The following is a 16,402-nucleotide window of genomic DNA, read 5'->3' as shown; positions in this document are numbered from 1 at the left end:
ACTCAGAATCCTTCTTTTTATCCTATCGAGGATTAGAGATACAAGTTTAATGAGATATGCTACTACAGTGAGTTAATGATGATTAATGACATGATCTCACTCATTGTGTATATACTTGAGATAAGTTTTAATATTTTTCTGAAAATGACATTGAAAGAAAGTGAGCATCTGCCTGGCATGTTACCACAAGTTTGCAATCAACATTGACATTGAGTAAAGACAGCAGTGAGTTCAGAGACAGCCCTGGTGATAGAGAAAGACTATGTCATGTCACTTCCTCAACCCCAAACAAACACACCAAGTCATTTTTTTTCTAATAAAAAATCAAGCAGTTGGGCTGGACGCATAGCTCAGTTGACAGAGTGTTTGCTTCGCATGCACGAGAATTTAGGTATGATCGCTTACAATATATAAACTTGGTACATGTCTTAGGAGGAGGCAGAGGCGGAAGATCATAAGTTCAAGTCCATCCCTCACTACATACCAAGTTTGACAACAACCTGGGATATAAAGACCTTTTATTACCGAACAAACACAAATGGTTTATGATTTTTTTAATCCTGAAAAGAACTATTCAAGTTAATATATTAAGTTCAGTATCTAAAATATTAGGTGTTATTTTAAAAAGAATAATTTCTCAAAACAAAACCAGGAGTAGAGTGAAGGACTGGGAAATGGTTGTTGTAGTCACCAACTTTTCATAGTGATTGCTAATCAACTCCCATTTTAAGAAGAAAAAACATGGAAAACATTTCATTGCTCCATATGCCAGAAAAATTCTAAATATTTTTATAAAAGAAAATCAGTAAAAAAAAGTAAGTAAACTGAAGGGTTAAACTTTTATGATAATAGCATTTAAAGCTTTATTTTACAAGAGGAGTAGTCAGTCAGAAATGGGAACTGAGGAGGTAGACATCATGATATTTTAACCTGATCACCTTACATGCTGTATTAGTTATTTTTATTATATTTTGTGATGGTATTTTATCATTCTGGAGCCCAGGCTGGCTTTAACTTGAAATTTTCCTGTCTTAGCCTCTCAATTACTGAAATTATAGGCATGTTCCACCACACTCAGCCTTGGCATTGACTTCTGATAAAAGAATAAGTGGGAAAAAAAGTAAAAATATTTACCCCTGGTGAAATATCACAGACACATAAGAGAGAGAAATTTGGTAAAAACTCGCTGATAACCAACACATCAGGATTGTACACTTTAAGGAAAATATGAATTGCCTAACCTTTTCATAGCTTCCCAATTGGACATTTATATTCGTGTTGTAGCATTATTTACTTAGTTTACATACTTTTACATTATAACAAATTTCAAACACATCTGAAATTCTATGATCCCATGGGAGCACAATTCTGTAAATGTGAACAGTGTCTTAAGTCATTTAGATTCTTATTACTCTTTAGATACATAAAAGAAATACCAGAGAGGAGTCATATAGACTTTAGGTTTATGGGAAATATTTCTGCTTTCACAGTTCTTTTAAAACCCACAAAAGAACTCATACTGTAGAGAAACCCCATGAATGTCAAGAATGCAGTAAATTCTTCAGTAGTTTTGATTCCCTGTGTGTGTGTGTGTGTGTGTGTGTGTGTGTGTGTGTGTGTGTGTGTATGTGTGAGTGTGTGAAACTACCCTGGAGAGAAGCCCTGTGAGGAAAGCATCGTGCTTTGGCAGTTGTTTCAGTCCCTTTCAAAGGATGAAAGCAGAAAATGTAGTGTGTGTGGTAGAGCCTCACACATTTGGCAGCCTTTCTAGCCCACTAACGCTCTCACCCTGATGGGAAACAGTACATGTGTGGGAAGCAATCTGTTTATTCAGTGGATTTATCTAACAATGCTTTGGTATATAATTTTCATCTACTGAACCGTTCTTTATTAAATGAGAAAATGAAAAGGTTTAATGATATGATACATGTGGTTTATGGTCAGATATAAAAAGAAAAAGTCAAAACATCTCATGAATTCTTCCTAGACATGGGTGACAGGGAAGGTTAAGCAGGATGGAAGAACAGAAAATTTTGGTGTGGGAGGACCTGAGAAGGGAAATGAGATCCCCATCCTCTTGAAATTTGCTGGCAGAAAGGCAAGAAACATGGTACAATTAATCACTACCTAAGGCCTTTCTGCTAACATCACCAGAAGCCTCATTTACAGGGGCCTGACACAGACTAAATCCTTTCTTGTGCAGTTCAGTGGCTTTGCAGTTCTAGCCAGGCCCAGTTCTTTCCTCTTGGTGGAAACAATAAAATGTACTTGGGGTGTGACATTCCAATTAACCCAGAGTGTCAGAGTTAATCTAGGTGGGAGGTATACTACCTGGCTAAGATCCTGTCCCTCAGAGTGCAGATGCATCTAATTCTGTGCATATGCGGGCAAATGGATGGATTCTGAGATTATCATCCTGAGTGAGGAAACCCAGAACCTAAAGGACATGCACAGTATGTGTTCACTTATAAGTAGATCTTAGCCATAAAATACAGGATGCCCTTTCTACATTTCACAGACCCAAGGAGGCTGGATAGGAAGGACGGTAAAAGCAAGAATGCTTGAGTCTCACTTAGAAAGGGGATTGGAATGGTCCTGGAAGGTAGAGGGAGGAAACTGGGTAGCAGAGGGGATCTAAAGAGAAGTGGGGTTAGGGTTGAATGTAGGAAGGGGCGGGGCATGGTGGTGGCTGGATGGCCATGGGAATGAACAGAAATCTGCAACCAATAGGAGAGGTGTGGGAGGGAGTAGGGAGAATCTCCAGGAAGAGAAAGAGACCTGGGATTGGGGATGCAACCCAGAAACAATGGGGGGGTACCCTTAGCTGCGACTCACAGCATTGGGAACATGCAGCCTGAGGAGGCTGTCTCCTGTAGTCAGGATGGACCCACAAAACTAGCGACCCAAAATGCATCGTGTCTACAGGAAGTTCAGGGGTTGGGGGTGGAGCAGAGATTGAGAGAATGGCCAATCAATAACTATCCCAACTTGAGTGAGACTCATCCCATAGGCCAGCACCAATCCTTGACACTTTTAATGGTCCTGATATGCTTGTGGACAGGAGTCTAGCATGTCTGTTCTCTGAGAGGCGCCCCCAGCAGCTGATACAGACAGCTGAAGGCACCCGTAGCCAAATAGAGGATGGAGCTTGCAGACTCTTATGGAAGAAGAGGAGGAAGGATTGCAAGCCCCCTAAGGTGACAGGAACAATTAAATATTTTGTCTTCTTTGCTCACTTTCTCATACGGTCCTGATTTGATTTCCTTACATCCTTTTCTGCTTACTTGAATACGCCATATGACCATTGTTCATTTTGTAAAGTAGGTCTCTGAAATTTGTGTTTGCTATTTCAGTCAGTGAAAGCAGCATAAATTCCCTTAAATCTATTGAAAGAAGTTAACATCCAGGCCTAAAAGGCATTTACAACTCTGTAGTGTCATCTGTTGCACAGTAGGGCCATGTAGGATATATTTAGAACCCCAGATATACAACGAAAAGTTACATTTCGTTATCTTTTGTTTTTGGTGTCAACAGTTAGTGTACATGTAGGTTTACAACAATTTTCTGCACATATTTTCTTTCTCTGCTGTGTTTTATTTTTCTCTTATGATGTATATTTCCCTCGGTTTTCTTATTTTCCCTTTATTTATCACTTTTGTTTGCTTCTTTGTTTCATTTCTTATGACTCTTCAGATAATTTATCTTCATGTAGGGTTATTTAGGGCAATGGTGGTTTGGGGATTTTCCACCTGTGCCTAATAAGATTCAGAGACAGCAGCAGCAGGCTAGTAGTGGTGGAAAATGTAGTTAACAGAATTTTTTTTAGAAATAATTATACCAATATTAAAGAAGTAAAATGAGGAAGGGATGGGGGAAGAAGCAAAGAGAAGATAAATATGTGTGGAGAATGATGAACAGAAAAAAATGTAGGGGATGAACCAGGCTTGACGTCTTTTATGAAGAGGAAGAAGTTAAATCATGATAACTTCACAAAATTCAGAACTTTATATAATAAAATAAATTTTAAAATATTTTTTACCTGAAGAATATGTTTTAATGTTAAAGCCATCACTATGTAATAAATGAAGCACAATAGCTAAGAAAATAAAAGCCATATTCTCAAGATATAAATTAGCAATTGAACATTTCCATCCAAGTTACACAAATAATTCCTAAAATTTCAAAATCTTAAAATCAAGAAACAAGTCTAAAAGGACACAATCATGTAATAAGGAAAGTGTTGTGGCCCTTTTTTATTTCTTCTCATTGGGAGCCTAGGTTTTCCCCTCTGCACTATCATTTAAACCACTCTTGTGTTGAATGTGAGTTCAGCAAATCAGAAGTTAAGTTAGTGTGTCCGGCCAAATGAGAATTTCTGTGGAAAAAGACTCTGCTAGAATTCCCTTGGCTGAGACACCCCGTGTACACACTTCCACATTCCTGTCCCTTCTACCTCTACCACCACCAACTTAGAATTTTGCCTGTCAGCATTGAGGAATTGAACTTTCCCTGTGAAAGTCTTTCTGTGAATGGGTGACATTTGGAAGGCCTACCCACTTGAGTACCATTGTGCACCATCATGATAGTGTATTAGGTTCCGTAGAGCATTTTTGCTCATTCTGTGCACTTTCCCTAGGCAATGGGAGGGGAGATAGCAGAGGTAGCAGGGAGTCTTATATCCCCGGGTCTTAGCTTCTAGCTTCCATGTTACCGATTTGCTACACTCTAGTGCTTAATTACTCGAGTCCAAAATGACTTGTCTTACACAAGCCCACTATGTGCCTACTTATTCCAGTCTCTGGTTGCCTTTCCAAAGCCAGGAGCATGTCAGTCTGTTCTCACACTGTTGCCCATGGAAGAATGCTACATGCTGCTAATCTCAGCAGATCAGCAAGAGTATCTTAATGGTTGAGCACCACACTAGACCTTCACAGGACAGAAATTCTCGGCTCACCTTGTTTATTCTCTTGTCTCTCTCTCTCTCTCTCTCTCTCTCTCTCTCTCTCTCTCTCTCTCTCTCTCTCTGTGTGTGTGTGTGTGTGTGGTTATGCGTGTGTGTAATTCATTTGTTTGATTTATTTGTTTTACATAATCAAGATGCTTAAGAGACTCTACAAGATACTGTGTTAGGTAATATCCCTTCTTTAAAATACAAACAGGTGCTATTCCTTTTTTTTTAATAACATTTGTTTTCTTTTTTATTGAATATTTTTTATTTACATTCCAAATGTTTTTCCCTTTCCTGATATCCTGGACATAAGTCCTCTATGCCATCACCCATCCCTTCTTTTATGAGGGTGTTCCCCCTTCCCAACCACTCCCCCTACCCACCCTCCTGACATTCCCCTGCACTGGATAGTCCAACCTTGGCAGGACCAAGGTTTTCTCCTCCCATTGGTGCCCAACAAGGCTATACTCTGCTCCATATGCAGTTGGAGTCATGAGTCTGCCCATGTGTAGTCTTCGGGTAGTAGATTAGTCCCTGGTAGCCCTGGTTCATTGGATTGTTGTTCTTCTGTGATTGCAAGCCCCTTCAGCTCTTTTGATCCTTTCTCTAATTCCTCCAACAGGGATCCCATTTTCAGTTCAATGGTTTGCTGCTAGCATTGGCCACTGTATTTGACGTGCTCTCTCTGATCCTCTCAGGAGACAGCTATATCAGACTGCTGTTAGCATGTATTTTTTGACTTCATCAATACTATCTAGTTTTGGTGGCTGTATATAAATGGGCTGTATACCCAGGTGAGGCAGACTCTGAGTGCCCATTCCTTCAGCTTCAGCTCCTAACTTTGTCACCATATGCCCTTCTATGAATATTTTTGTTCCCCATTTTAAGAAGGACTGAAGCATCCACCTTTTGGTTGTCCTTCTACTTGAACTTCATGAGGTCTGTGGATTTTATCTTAGGTAATTCAAGCATTTGGGCTAATATCTGCTTATCAGTTAATGCATACCATGTGTGTTTTTCTGTGATTGGGTTACCTCACTCAGGATTATATTTTCTAGTTCAATCTATTTGCCTATGAATTTCATGAAGTTATTGTTTTTAATAGTTGGGTAGTACTCCATTGTATAGATGTGCCACATTTTCTGTATTCATTCCTCTGTTGAAGGGCACCTGGGTTCTTTCCAGCATCTGGCTATTTTAAATACGGCTGCTATGAACATAGAAGAGCATGTGTCTTTGTTGTATGTTGAAGCATGTCTTGGGTATATGCCCAGGAGAGGTATAGCTGGTCATCAGGGAGTAGAATGGCCAATTTTCTGAGGAACCTTCAGACTGATTTCCAGAGTAGTTGTACCAGTTTGCAATCTCACCAACAACACAGGAGTGTTCCTCTTTCTCTACATCCTCACCAGCATTTTCTGTTGCCTGAGTTTGATTTAGTTGATTTTCTCAAAGAACCAGCTCCTGGTTTTGTTGATTCTTTGTATAGTCCTTTTTGTTTCTACTTGGCTAATTTTAGCCCTGAGTTTGATGATTTCCTGCCGTCTCTTAGGTGTATTTGCTTCTTATTCTTCTATAGCTTTTAGACATGCTGTCAAGATGCTAAGGTATGCTCTCTCCTGTTTCTTTTTGGAGGCACTCAGAGCTGAGTTTTCCTCTTAGCACTGCTTTCATGTGTCCCATAAGTTTGTTTATGTTGTGCTTTCATTTTCTTGAACTTCTAAAATGTCTTTAATTTCTTTATTTCTTCATTGAAAAAGTTATCATTGAATAGAGTATTATCCAATTTCCATGTATATGTGTGCTTCCTGTCCTTATTGTTGCCATTGAAGACCAGCCTTAGTCCAGGGTGATCTGATAGGATGCATGGCATTATTTCAACCTCCTTGTATCTATTTGAGGCCTGTTTTGTGGCCGATTGTATGGTCAATTTTGGAGAAGGTACCAGGAGGGGCAGAGAAGAAGGTATATTCTTTTATTTTAGGATGAGATGTTCTATAAATATCTGTTAAATCTATTTGGTTCATAACTTCTGTTAGTTTCACTGTGTCTGTGTTTATTTTCTGTTTCCATGATCTGTCCATTGATGAGAGTGTGGTGTTGACATCTTCTACTCTTATTGTGTGATGTGCAATGTGTGCTTTGAGCTTTAGTATGGTTTCTTTTATGAATGTAGATATCCTTGCCTTTGGGGCATAGATATTTAGGATTGAGAGTTTATCTTGGTGGATTTTTCTTTTGATGAATATGATGTGTCTATCTTATCTTTTTTGATAACTTTTGGTTGAAAGTCGATTTTATTTGATACTAGAATAGTTACTCCAGCTTTTTATTTGGATGATTTGCTTGTAAAATTGCTTTCCTGCCTTTTACTCTGAGGTAATGTCTGTCTTTGTCATTGAGGTGTGTTTCCTGTATGCAGCAAAATGCTGGGTCCTTTTTATGTATCCAGTCTGTTAGTCTATGTCTTTTTATTGGGGAATTGAGTTCATTGATGTTAAGAGATATCCTGTTATTTCTGTTTTTAGAGGTGGTATTGTATTTGTGTGTCTCTCTTCTTTTTGTTTCATGGCAAGGAGATTACTTTCTCTCTTTTTCTAGGGTATAGTTTCCCTTCTTGTGTTGACGTTTTCCATCTATTATCCTTCGTAGGGCTTGGTTTGTAGAAAGATATTGTATAAATTTGGATTTCTCATGGAATATCTTGGTTTCTCCATCTATGTTAATTGAGAATTTTGCTGGATATAGTAGCTTGGGCTGGCATTTGTGTTCTCTTAGGGTCTGTATGACATCTGCCCAGGATCTTTTGACTTTCATAACGTCTGGTGAGAAGTCTGGTATAATTCTGATAGGTCTGTCTTCATATATTACTTGACCTTTTTCCCTTACTGCTTTTAATATTCTTTCTTTGTTTTGTGCATTCAGTGTTTTGACTATTACATGACAGGAGGAATTTCTTTTCTGGTACAATCTATTTGGAGTTCTGTAGGCTTCTTGTATGCATCTCTTTAGGTTAGGACAGTTTTCCTCTATAATTTTGTTGAATATATTTACTGGTCCTTTAAGTTGGGAGCCTTCACTCTCTTTTATACCTATTATTCTTAGATTTGATCTTCTCATTGTGTCCTGAATTACCTGCGTTCAGAGTCTTTTGCATTTTACATTATCTTCGACAGTTGTGTCGGTGTTTTCTATGGTATCTTCTGCCCCTGAGATTCTCTCTTCTATCTCTTGTGTTCTGTCAGCAATGGGCAATGCTTCCATCGGTGACTCCTGATCCTTGGTTTTCTATCTCCAGGGTTTTTTCCTTTTGTGCTTTCTTCATTATTTCTATTTCACCTTTTAAATTATGGGTGGTTTTGTTCAATTCTTTCACCTGTTTGGTTGTATTTTCTTCTAATTCTTTAAAGGAATTTTATGTTTCCTGTTTAAAGGCTTCTACTTGTTTCTTTGTGTTGCCCTGTATTTCTTTAAGGGACTTATTTATGTCCTTCATAAAGTTCTCTAGCATCATCATGAGATGTGATTTTAAATCCAAATCTAGCTTTTCCAGTGTGTTTGGATATTCAGTATTTTCTTTGGTGGGATAACTGGGCTGTGACGATTCCAAGTAGTCTTGGTTTATCTTGCTTAGCTTCCTGTGCTTGCCTCTGGCTATCAGTTTGTCTCTGGTGTTAGCTTGTTTTGCTGTCTCTGACAGTGATTTGACCCTCCAGTAGGCCCGTGTGTCAGTATTCCTGTAGAACTGTTTTTTGTTTGTTTGTTTTTGTTTTTGTTTTTTCAGCTGGATCTGGGAGCAGAGAGCTGCTCTTGGGTTTGTGTAACGTGATATCTCCAGGAAGGTTGCTTGGAGCAGAAGAATTGGTCTTTCCTCTGTTCTCAGGTATGTAGATGCTCATGGCAACTGGCTTCCAGGTTTCCATGCATACAGAAACACCGAGTGTCCTGCCCTTGACTGTTCCTAGGTTCCTGTGCCCCGAGTGCACAGAAGGCACTAGAGGGCTTCCTCTTGGGTCAGGGATGTGGGCAGAAGTAACAGTCTCCCCTGAGGTCTCAGGATTGTCTGTGCCTCTGAGGGTCCAGCTCTTGACCCCATGGAATTTAAGTTCAGGGAACTATGGCACCTCAGGGCACAGCCAGAAACTGGAAGTGTCCTGTCCCAGATGACTTCTGCCTTTGTATGTCCTGAGTCCACGAGGCAGGTCGCTTGTGTCTTTCCTTTATACAGTCTACTGTATTTTCAAGTTAGCTTTTTCTCTTTAACTTTGCTCAGATAGAGCAAGTCTGCCATTCTACTTGAAAGTCCTTTTTAAAACCTTCCTCTTTTCTTCAACTACCCTGCAAAGATTCCCAGTGTAGTCTTAGATGTATGGATCCCTGTAATCCTCCTTCCCTAGATGCTTGAGTTCTGAAACTATGACCACTGTGCCAACCCCTTATATTATTTTTTTTTAATTTTCATATTTTATACTATACTGTCTGTCACTGTCAGTAATGCTGGTTATTGTTTATATGGTTCATAGTGAATGAAAAGAGAGACTTATGTGATGTGATAATGCAATCTAAAATAAGAGTTAGATTGTGATGACTTTTTTCTTTCTCTTATGTTGGAAATTAGATCTCTCAGAATCCATTTTCCTAATGGTTCTGTAGTACAATTTACCAGTTGTATAGTTTTCACTAGAACAGGAGAAAAGGGGGAAAGAAATGATTGGTTCACTTTGGAAGGCAGTAAGAAGAAAACAGAAGCAAATATAAAACACAAATACCGTCTTGCCGAGAATTGTCCTGATTCTTCTTTGGCTTGCCCGTCAAGACCAAACCACTTGACTCTTTCTTAGTTACTTTGCTATTGCTGTAGAGACACACAATAGTCAAGGTAACATAAAAAAAAAACAAGAAAAGCAAACAAACAAACAACCCCCCCAAAAAAAACAACTTTTAAATGGGGGAAAGGGTTTGCTTACAGGTTTCGGTGGTAAGTTTATGATCATCAAAAATTGCATGGCAACTATCAAGGCACACATAATTTCCCATCGGTTGTTGAGAGCTAACATCTTAATCCCAAGATGAATGCAGAGAGCAGAAAGACTGAATCTGGTATGTGCTTTGAAACCTTAAAGTTCACCCCCAGTAACTCCACCTCCTCCAACAATGCCAACCCTATCAAACAGTCCCACAACTGACAAGCAAACACTCAAACATATGAGTCTGTTGGGAACATTTTTATTCAAACCACTACAACTTCGCAGTTCTCAGAAACACCTTAAGCTTATACAGACTCGATCATCTCTTCATGTGCTCTAGCATGTTTATTTGGAAGCTACAGTGGACTACCATGCTTGGGAATATTCTCTTATAGTGTGACTCTTTCCTAGAGACTGAATTCATGCAAGGGCTGGGCTGTCCAGTGAGCAACTGTTTTTTTTTTTTATATTAATTGCAATTTCCTGATTGCATGACAGTTGCAATGGTGCCATCAGAAACAATCAGAGAAGAACTTGGTCTACTCCATGGGGCAGTGACTGTAGTTTGCCATCTCTGACATCACAAAGACAGATGTGGTGATTGTTCACCCTCAATTCTCACATCACAAAGACAAACCTTTGTGTCAGCAAGGTCGTGGATGGCTTCTATTCCTCATAGTTAAATTTGACATGCAATGTCACTTTCAATAATGATTAATGTTCCTTGATTAAAAATTCATTTTTCTAAAAAACAGTTCTGTACATATTTCTTAGAAATATTTTAGTAAGTATTTTTAACAAGCCTATGCACTAAAATAATTGAATGAGCTAGCATAATAAAACTCTTTGGCTCTGTCACTTAATTTTACCATATCAACAGATGGACAGTGTGGGGGTTTTTTCCCCTAACTCCACTTGGATTTTGCCATCCCAAATTATTTTGTAGTGATCTTCAGATATCATATCAATTTATTTAGATTTATTTCAAAAGGAAGGAAAGATTTAAGAACAAATGAATTTAGCAAACAAAATGAGGTTTTTATTTGTTAGCATATTCCTAGGTTGTTTTATTTTGATATGAGGTCTTACCAGTAGCCCAGATATGCCTCAGAATTGTGACTTACCTGCCTCAACCTCCTAGATACTGGAGAAGACATTCTTATATATCTTTTAATGTGCAGGTAGGGGCTTAGTACGCTTTAAAAAGTTGTGTAGAGATAATCTCTAGTGTACTGTATTGAAGCATCACTTGTCAATAAAAAGCTGATGGTGCCTTATTAGTTGAGGAAAGTAGGAGTTCCAATAGGGGGAAATGAACTCTGGGATATAGTCTGGTGTGGGAAGAGACTCACCCCAACTCTGAGGAGTAGACACATAAATCTGAAGAAAGTGCCAGCCATCTGGGAATAATAGAAAAACATGGGTTAATTAAATTACAAGCTAGTCAGGGAACAAGTCCTAGCTTATAGCCTAGTCATTTATATGCAAATAAGCCTCCGAGTTGTGGATATCAAATGTAATGATGCATATATGTATATGAGCGCAGGTTTATGTGCATGAGGGTAGCACCCACAGAGACCAGAAACTGTAGGAGTGGTTCTGATACTTTAATTTAATCAGGAATCTGTAAGTACTGATATTGTATATCCTGTTCCTCCATTGGTTCTTGATCCATCAATAAAGATGTTGGTCAATGGCTGGTCATAACAAGTGGGACCTTATCAAATGGATATCAAACTTTAGTGATCAGTTAGAATTTTATTCATTTTTCCTAATATTCTTAATATGAATGAATAGATTTTCAGTGTTATGTTTCCTTTTTATTTAGTAAGTTCTAAGTAATTTCCCAGAATTACATACTGAAGTAAATTATACCTTTATGAAAACTTCATTGAAATAAATGTAAGAAAGTCTATCAGTGTTTTCCCCTACATATTAAATATTTAATTACTCAAAGTAAAGATCTTATAATTTTGTATAAGCCTTTTAGTTACATCTTCTGATTCTTTTTCAAATATATTGGAGGAAGTTTGTTTCTGGATCAAAAAGTTTGGATAATAAATACAAAGTACAATGTAAAAATCATGACAATTTCTTTAAGTTAGTGACACTTCTAATTATTAGCTGTAGAGAGTCGATGGATCCAAACCAGAAATCTATTACTTTAATGACTATAAAATATATGATAAATTGTGTCTTTCAGTTACTTCAGATGTTGTTTGAAATAAATAGTCTTTATCCCAATATAAAATCTCAACTCTGGCTTCTTTATTTCAAAATTATTCATAGCAGTAAGTACGTGGACTTAGGCTAGATTTTCATTGCTGCAACAGAATATCTGCTTATTTATTTTTATTATTATTTATTTATTTTATTAATTGTAGAATAAATAAAATGAACAAATAAACACATGTGGAAAAGAAGAATCTGTGCTTGCTTACATGTGTGTGCACACGTGTGCATGTGTGTGTATATGTGTGTGTGTGTATGTATGTGTGGATGTATGTAAATCTGTGTCCAGGGTTCAGAGCAGCTTTGCTTATGGTGAATACAAGAGCCACATACATCCATTGGTGATGATACATAGTATTCAGTGCCTACAGCTTACAGGAAACAGCAGACTGATTTTTGCTACATATCAGAATTTTGGCCTAACCAATGCTATGACCTAACAGGGAGAAAATGGCAGGTCAAATGAAAAAAAAAATTGACAGTAGATATAGGATGAGATTTAAAATGTTGTTAAAAGTTATACATTTGAATGTAACAAATCTAATAAAATAAAAAGAGACTATCAACTTGAAAGATAGTGGCGGGTTGGGGTTTTAGCTCAGTGGTAGAGCGCTTGCCTAGGAAGCGCAAGGCCCTGGGTTTGGTCCCCAGCTCCGGGGGGAGAAAAAATAAAAGAAATGAAAGATGGTGGCATGGTAGAGAATCAATGGAGGGATGTAATTCTGTTTCAATTAAAAACATTAGAAGAAAACACAAGTTATATATAGAGTCTAAAAAACCAAAACATCAAGCTCATCATGGAGTCATAAATAATATTCATAAAGATTGGTGCAATATCCAAGAGATAGTGAATGCAGAGTCCAACTATTTCTAAATCTCAGAGGGCTTTTTCCATCACTGATATGAGTCCAAACAAATAAATGCTTCTAGAAACAATGGGAGCCAGGTTTCTGATATTGGGAGAAAGGAAGGCTTGACAGGATCAGATAGTGTTGGTCAGTCTTCCCAAAACTTGTTTGATGAGTGATCTAGAAGTTCACCACAGTCGTAACAAGACACAAAAGGAGCAAGAGATACATGTGTGGATGGGTGGTTTCAAACCTAAGGATACTACAGTTACAGGATAAACTTGGAACATTTTCGTTCCTTTCCAAAGTGAGAAAGTATTTAAGCAGCATGTCTTTAAAAAGACATTAAAGCCAAACTTTCAGGATCCTGTGTAGTTAAAATTGTCACAGTTAGGAAATAAAATAATCACGAAAGCAGAATATAATCCCAAGGAATAAAATATGAATAGCTGAGTTCCGCCTGCTATAAACAAAGAAGAGTAGTGATAGAGAGAAGAAATCAAGAAATGATGCAAAGAGTCTGAATAAGGACACACGACCTTCTGAAATTACTTAAAAAGTAGGATACAGAAAGTACAAACCTAAAAGTCAAAAACTGCTCCTCCTCTCCATTCTCAATTGTTCCTCCCAAAGGTAAGACTTTCCCAGAATCTCAACAGTTACTGGCAGCAAGACAGGAGAGGTGAAAAGTCTTTACAGCTTGTTCATAAACGAACTACCTTGGACTTTTCTCCACCACTGCAGGAAACTAAGCTCCAACCTTAACAAACTGTATTGGTTGAAAAGCTTTTACCTCTGGAGGGAGTATGGGATAGGGAGTTTATGGACAGGAAACAGGGAAAGGGGATAACATTTGAAATGTAAATTTAAAAAATATCCAATTAAAAAAAAAGAAAGAAAAGCTTTTACCTCTGTGGCTTTGCCTCCTCTTGTACTTTACCTGGAACATACTTTTCTGAATTGTTTGGCTAAAACCTTCTTATAAACACCCAGATCAAAATCAAAACCTCCTCTCTCTACTTCCTGGCCCTCATCAGGCAGGTAAGGATTTAGCCACTTGAATTAGCTAATTAGCAACAGGCTTCTGATTCAAGTGCACTCATTTAAAAACCAATTGCTGCTATACATCATGACATAGGCACATGTGATTTTTATATAGATATGCTAATGTGTGTATTGCTAGTTCATATATAAATACATTTTAAAATGTTACACACACACACATACACACACACAGACACACACACACACAGACACACATAGTCTATCTATAATCTCTCACACACTCCTCCTCCTCCAATGTTACACTGTGACCCTTGTTTTATTAATGTCATGCATATACAGTTCAGGCATTATGGTGAGTCCCTTTCAGGGACTGGACATGAACATGGCAATCCTCTCAACAGTTACTTCTTAGCAGTATTCTAATAGGTTACATTGATTAGATTTGCATCAATGTGTCTTTAGGTCATGTGTCTTACTGGCTCTATTACGTGGATCTGGAGTTTGGGGATAAGGTCATTATATCAATGAAGGTATTTCCAAAGGAACAAAAAGAATGTTAGGTAGGAAAGTGGCAGCTATTTGACTAGAACTCTAAATTCTACTTCTAGTAAACAGTTATGTAACATGCTCCACTGGATCAATATCTCCCATTCAAGACACAGATGTCTTAACAGAAGTTACAATAAGAAACATGAATCTTTTTCTCAGTGGCATGCACTGATGACTTCACTTGTGCCACATGCAGCTCTGGGCAAAATGAGAAATGCTTAATTTCTGCTCTTTCTAAGAATTGTCAAGTAATTAACCTAGAGTAGCTAGTCCTGTGCACCTTCACTCTAGTACTTTCTTCAAATGTGTGCAATACAAGGGAGCTCAGCATGATGCAGAAATACACTGCTCTTAACTGAATTCCCAGAGCGTTTCTTAAATATATGTCTGATTATTTTCTGTTTATTCTTGTGGCTACTTCCAGAGACTTTAAATGGTAGCTAAAAATATTTTCTACTAGTTCCTTTGCAAAGTAGGTCTCCAGAAGTATTTTACAGTCCAAGTTTATTTTATGACCAAAGTGTCTCATGTAAATGAAAGATTTAAAAATGAACATTTCTATAGACAGAAGATGCATACTTTTGTTGATTTTGGAGTTAAAATTTCAAGTTTGCATTTTAGCATAATCAACCACAGAGTATTCCAATTAGAAGATGCATCTTTCCATTTAGTAGTACTTGCCCAGTGTCCCTCCAACTACATCTATCCTGCAGTCCATTCCCATTATTCAGAGAATTGTACCAGTTTTATAATTTTTCAATTGTGTACATTTTTTAAAAGCATTATTTCTTGGACACAAATGACTTCACGCTTCTCTTGTAAAACTCTTCACTTATTTGCCTTATGCCAACGAAATTAAGTTTGAGTTCTTTTGCTTATCCAAGAGTCCTGAGACAAATCCCACTCTGGTGCTTTCTTCGTCCTGTTCTGTTCACGCTACATAGTCAATTATATTTAGAACTATCTAGAACCCTGAACACTTAGAAATTCCCAATTACTGCAAATGACAACCCCCTACATGCCACACTCATTTTTATCTGTACTGTTTATTTTCTATTACCCTGCTTTAAGCTCCAGGCAGTCTGTGCACACAGGAACCACTCCGGATCTATGCTTAAAATATACACACATTAACTTATTGTTAATATGTTTTTCAGCTCAATGGTGAGGCACAACTAAGCATCCCATGTTTTTTCTTTAATTGAATATATTTATTTACTTTTCAAATATTATTCCCTTTCACGGTTTCCTGTCCTTAAACTCCTATCTCCTCTCCCTCCCCTTCTTCTATAAGGGTGTTCTCCTCCCCATCCAACCCCCTTACTGACCCCCTGACATTCTCTTGCACTGGGTTTCCAAACTTGGAGGAGCAAGGGCTTCTCCTTCCACTAGTGCCTGACAAGGCCATCCTCTGCTACATTTTCAGTTGGAGCCATGGGTCAGTCACATATATAGTTTTTGGGTAGTGGTATAGTTTCTTGAAGCTCTGGTTGATTGACATTGTTGTTCTTATGGGCTTGCAAGCCCTTTCGGCTCTTTCAATCTTTCAATTTCAAATTCCTCCAATGGGGGTTCAGTGGTTTTCCGCTAGCATTTGCTCTGGCTGTGTCTCTAAGGAGACATCTATATCTGGTTCCTGTCAGCATTCACTTCTTAGCTTCGTCAAACTTGTCTAGTTTTGGTGGCTGTATATATATGGGCCACATGTGGGGAAGGCTCTGAATGGCTGTTCCTTCAGTATCTGCTCTAAATTCTGCCTCCATACCCCCTCCTATGGATGTTTTGGCTCCCCCTTCTAAGAAGGAGTGAAGCATCTGCATTTTGGTCATGTTTCTTCTTCAGCTTCATGTGGT

The sequence above is a fragment of the Rattus norvegicus genome, chromosome 16, assembly GCF_021556685.1.
Source record: "Rattus norvegicus strain SHRSP/BbbUtx chromosome 16, alternate assembly SHRSP_T2T, whole genome shotgun sequence".
NCBI classification, from domain to species: domain Eukaryota; kingdom Metazoa; phylum Chordata; class Mammalia; order Rodentia; family Muridae; genus Rattus; species Rattus norvegicus.
This window is presented reverse-complemented; position numbering follows the sequence as displayed.